Source organism: Lates calcarifer, linkage group LG12 (assembly GCF_001640805.2).
Source record: "Lates calcarifer isolate ASB-BC8 linkage group LG12, TLL_Latcal_v3, whole genome shotgun sequence".
Taxonomy (NCBI): Eukaryota; Metazoa; Chordata; class Actinopteri; family Centropomidae; genus Lates; species Lates calcarifer.
Genome location: NC_066844.1, coordinates 2,714,602 through 2,720,430, shown reverse-complemented (window position 1 = coordinate 2,720,430; position 5,829 = coordinate 2,714,602). Strand labels below are relative to the sequence as shown.

The 5,829-nt window shown below is 35.9% G+C and overlaps 1 long non-coding RNA gene across 2 annotated transcripts in view; it reads right to left on the bottom strand.

Annotated features, from left to right (window-relative positions):
• Positions 1–5,118, bottom strand: part of LOC127143098 (uncharacterized) — a 9,792-nt gene extending 4,674 nt beyond the window's left edge. Inside the window, exons 1-3 of one of the 2 annotated variants that reach the window (XR_007814290.1) lie at positions 4,929–5,118; positions 3,229–3,664; positions 1,838–2,404 (exon numbers count right to left, since the gene is read on the bottom strand). This is a non-coding gene — a long non-coding RNA (uncharacterized LOC127143098). Of the gene's footprint in view, positions 1–1,837; positions 2,405–3,228; positions 3,665–4,928 lie in introns of those variants that run through there. The other variant, XR_007814289.1, reaches the window with a different exon arrangement.
• Between the last annotated feature and the right edge of the window lie 711 nt (positions 5,119–5,829).

Here is a 5,829-nt window from a genome sequence, read left to right as displayed (position 1 = left end):
ACTATGACATTTTTTGACTGTTTTTGATGCCATACTATACTATGACATTTTTTTGACGTTTTTGATGCCATACTATACTATGACATTTTTTGACTGTTTTTGATGCCATACTATACTATGACATTTTTTGGTGATTTTTGACGCCATACTATACTATGACATTTTTTGGTGATTTTTCACGCCATACTATACTATGACATTTTTTGGTGATTTTTGACGCCATACTATACTATGACATTTTTTGGTGATGATTTTTGACATGCCATACTATACTATGACATTTTTTGACTGTTTTTGATGCCATACTATACTATGACATTTTTTGACCATTTTTCACGCCATACTATACTATGACATTTTTTGGACCACTTGAAGCCATACTATACAATGACATTTTTGACCGTTTTTGACGCCATACTATACTATGACATTTTTGACATACTTATGACATTTTTGGACCATTTCTGAAGCCATACTATACTATGACATTTTTGGAAGGTTTTTGACACCATACTATGCTATGACATTTTTTTGTTATTTTTTGACGCCTTATTAACCTATGACCTTTTTTTTTTTTTGCCGCCTTATCATACTATGAAATTTTTGGTATTTTTGATGCCTTACTAAACTATCACATTTCTGACGTCTTACTACAACAAGATATTTTTTATGCTATTTTGGATTACTATTATCTCTGCATTGCTTTTATATTTTATATTACTGATTACTTTTACTGTTACCTCTAGTATTACATTACTGTTACTATTACATAATACTTTTCTTATTACATATTACTTCTAGACTTACAGATAACTTTTACTGTTGCAAACTACATCTAGTAACAGATTACTTTGACTATTACATCTTACTTCTGATATTGCTCATTACTTTTACATTACTTCTATTAATAAGGATTACTTATACATTATTTTTATACTGTACATTATTTCTGTTTTCACACTTCTGATATACTGAATACTGAACATAAACAGTTTAATGTCAGTGTTCTGTATGTTGATGTACAGCAGTTTGTGAATTACCTTGAGGCCTCTGTCCTGGTCTCAAAGAACTTCTTCGTTGTACGAAGACTCTCTGTGATTGTGGACTACGTCTCTGCAATCATGGACTACGTGGTGACACCTGGAGGAAATCAAAGAGAAACATACAAACGAAAATGATCAATACACTACTACCTATTCCTCATCAACAGTTTAACCATGAAAACACAGAGAAATATTCAACACTACAGCTGAACCACAACATTTAACAAACATTAGAGGGCTGTTTCGGGAAATGAAAAGTTGACTGTCATCACCTCCTGAAGAACCAACAGCAACAAATATTTGGGAAAAAGTCAAATGATTATTGATTGTGTGTCTATCAACTAATCACTGAAGCAATGTATGTTACTGTGAACTGCACAACAGTAATAAACACTGTTAGTTAATTTTTGAATGCAGGATTTTAACTTGTGTTGTTCACTATACTTCAGTAAAAAGTCTGAGTATTTCTTTCCACCAAAAACGTTCAAATACAGAATCATTATTTCACATTTCAACCTTCTTCTTATTAACACATATTAAAATGTCTTTGTTTTGTGTTGTTTTCATTTAACGAACAACAACCAAATTTACAAAGGTCTTAACAGCAGTTTATGTGAAAATAATAAGTGAAAAAAGTAAATAAGTGTAGAACTAGTTGTTATAAACTGTGACGATATTTTTAAAATCACCCCCTGACCAACAGTTAAAATTAACACACTTATCAACTACTCACTCCACTATTTATTTGCAGAATTGATAGTTTTGTATGGTGTGTCTAGTGTGTCTATAATGTAGATTACTTCTACATTATTTTTATATTGCATATTACTTCTATTTTACACTTCTAATATACTGAATACTAAATATAAACAGTTTAATGTCAGTATTCTGTATTGGACAGTTGATGTAAAGCGGTTTGTGAATTATCTTGAGGCCTCTGTCCTGGTCTCAAAGAACTTCTTCGTTGTACGAAGACTCTGTGATCGTGGACTACGTCCCTGTGATCACGGACAATGTCTCTGAGATTATGGACAAAGTCTCTGCGATCATGGACAATGTCTTTGAGATCGTGGACGATGTCTCTGAGATCATAGACGCTGTCTCTGTGATCATCGACAATGTCTCCATGATCGCGGGCAATGCCTTCAAATCGGTGACCCCCGTCTCCGCCGATTCTATCGCAAGGTCTCTACGAAGCATGGGACAATATCTCTGATCATGGTCAATGTCTCTCTCATCTTTGACAAGGTCTCTGCGATCATGGACAACGTCTCTGAACGTGGACCATGTCTCCCTCATCCTCAACAATGTCTCTCTGATCATGGACCATGTCTCTGTGATCGTGGGCTACGTGGTGACACCTGGAGGAAATCAAAGAGAAACATACAAACGAAAATGATCAATACACTACTACCTATTCCTCATCAACAGTTTAACCATGAAAACACAGATAAATATTCAAAACTACAGCTGAACCACAACATATAACAAACATTAGAGGGCTGTTTCGGGAAATGAAAAGTTGACTGTCATCACCTCCTGAAGAACCAACAGCAACAAATATTTGGGAAAAAGTCAAATGATTATTGATTGTGTGTCTATCAACTAATCACTGAAGCAATGTATGTTACTGTGAACTGCACAACAGTAATAAACACTGTTAGTTAATTTTTGAATGCAGGATTTTAACTTGTGTTGTTCACTATACTTCAGTAAAAAGTCTGAGTATTTCTTCCACCAAAAACGTTCAAATACAGAATCATTATTTCACATTTCAACCTTCTTCTTATTAACACATATTTAAAATGTCTTTGTTTTGTGTTGTTTTCATTTAACGAACAACAACCAAATTTACAAAGGTCTTAACAGCAGTTTATGTGAAAATAATAAGTGAAAAAAGTAAATAAGTGTAGAACTAGTTGTTATAAACTGTGACGATATTTTTAAAATCACCCCGACCAACAGTTAAAATTAACACACTTATCAACTACTCACTCCACTATTTGCAGAATTGATAGTTTTGTATGGTGTGTCTAGTGTGTCTATAATGTAGATTACTTCTACATTATTTTTATATTGCATATTACTTCTATTTTACACTTCTAATATACTGAATACTAAATATAAACAGTTTAATGTCAGTATTCTGTATTGGACAGTTGATGTAAAGCGGTTTGTGAATTACCTTGAGGCCTCTGTCCTGGTCTCAAAGAACTTCTTCGTTGTACGAAGACTCTCTGTGATCGTGGACTACGTCCCTGTGATCACGGACAATGTCTCTGAGATTATGGACAAAGTCTCTGCGATCATGGACAATGTCTTTGAGATCGTGGACGATGTCTCTGAGATCATAGACGCTGTCTCTGTGATCATCGACAATGTCTCCATGATCGCGGGCAATGCCTTCAAATCGGTGACCCCCGTCTCCGCCGATTCTATCGCAAGGTCTCTACGAAGCATGGGACAATATCTCTGATCATGGACAACGTCTCTCTCATCTTTGACAAGGTCTCTGCGATCATGGACAACGTCTCTGAACGTGGACCATGTCTCCCTCATCCTCAACAATGTCTCTCTGATCATGGACCATGTCTCTGTGATCGTGGGCTACGTGGTGACACCTGGAGGAAATCAAAGAGAAACATATGAAGGAAAATGATCAATACACTACTACCTATTCCTCATCAACAGTTTAACCATGAAAACACAGAGAAATATTCAACACTACAGCTGAACCACAACATTTAACAAACATTAGAGGGCTGTTTCGGGAAATGAAAAGTTGACTGTCTTCACTTCCTGAAGAACCAACAGCAACAAATATTTGGTAAAAAGTCAAATGATTATTAGTCAACTAATCAACTAATCATTCAAGCAATCATGGATGTTACTGTGAACTGCACAACAATAATAAACACTGTCATAAAGTAAATCTTTGAATGCAGGATTTTAACTTGTGTTTATTATTCTTCAGCAAAAAAAGAGTATTTCTTCCATCACAGATGGTCACATACTATACTGTGACATTTTCACGTCTTACTATAACATGACATATTTCCTTCTATTTTAGGTTACTATTATTTCTGCATTGCTTTTATATTACAGCGAACACGAAAGCGTGCAAAAGCCCTATTGGAATTGCGCTGATTCTTATTACTGCCATCTGAAATGAATCATCTTTTTGAGGGCCTGCAATTGCGCAAAAACTCACACAACTTTGCACATGAATCAGACTTTGTGAAAATGGGTGGTGCAAAAGTGATCCCCCATTGGGCTAAGTTTGTTGTAGGTGGACAAAATTCAGACCACATATATAACATGCCCAGATGTACAATGTCCTTTGATGCCATGACCTCAAATCAACAGGAAGTCAGCCATTTTCACACAAATTTTGCTCATTTTTCACTATTTGGGGACATTGAATTGGAACAAACTCATCCCAGAGATTTAATCATGTCAACTTCATAAACTTATAAACTTACTTATAAAGTTAAAATGACCAGGATGAAACACAAAATTACAGAGATGCAAGTGAGCGTAAACAATTTCATGAATGATTTGGCTGCTACAAATTAAACCAGTGAATGAAAAAATTAAAGACCAGTGGATGTTGCCAGTGAGTACTGTTGAATGAAGCTTCGAGTAATGGACTTTTGGCAAACCAGTGGGCTGGAAAACCTCACAGCTTCAGGAAGCTTAATTTGGCCATGATTAGTGAGGAACGCCTTAGTCACGGAAACACACACTCTTACCCACGCGACAAAAACGACTTAAAATAGGAAATAAGGCAAAAAGAAATTATTACAAGCGAAGGTTAATGCTAACGGCTTGGCGCTAACGCAGATGCTAACGCTTGCCGTTAGCTAGTTCACTCCTTAGCCTTACCTTCACGCCGCAGGTGTGTTCAGCGTCCAGCCTCACTCGTGTTCGACAAAAAGGCAGCTTCAAAGCTTGTTTAGACTGCCAGGCTTCTTCACTAAGTACGTTTTTTCACAGTACTGACAAACCGAGGCAACAGTTCAAACGTTGGTTTTAATCTGTTTTCCGACCTCGTCTCTCCGCCTCTCTGCGCTCCTCCCAGAAGATGACGACACAGGACGCAGCCAATGACAACACACGCAAGCCAACAACGGCAGAAAAAATGTCAATATGGCGTTCTGAAGAAGAAATGAAAGTAGAAATGCTGTGGCTAGACCTGAAGCAGGCAGTACATGGCAGATGTCCTCAAAACCTCTTTCAAATTGCTTAGTTCTGCAAAGAAGAGTCCCCAAAAGCAAGAATCCCCAAATGCAGACGAGAGAGACTGGTTAGTAGTTACAGAAGATGTTTAGTAATGGCTACAAAAGGAGGTGCCACAGGCTACTGACTAAAAGGGTTCAAATACCTCTACACGTGGCAATTTTTCAGTTTTTGTGAGTTAAACCACTTTTGTTGAATTTAGTAATGAAAGTATATTTCTTTTTCAAGTGTGTCCCTTATTTGAAAGGTCTGCTTTACAAATTTGGGATTTGGATGTACATTTAATAAGGTTATTTAATTTTTTTTTTTTTTTTAACAAAAACAACGACCATGTCTGGAGGGTTCACAAACCTTCAAGCAGCACTGTATAAATAATACTTTGCAAGATATTAATGAAATACTAACTAAATACAGTTTCACAGATAAGGAATTTTTGGCTATAAAAGTGAAAAAATATGAAACCACATGATTTGAATATATTTTAATATTTAAATATTCATTAGATTAATGTTTGAACAAAATCAAACAAAGTCAAGTAGCAGAAACA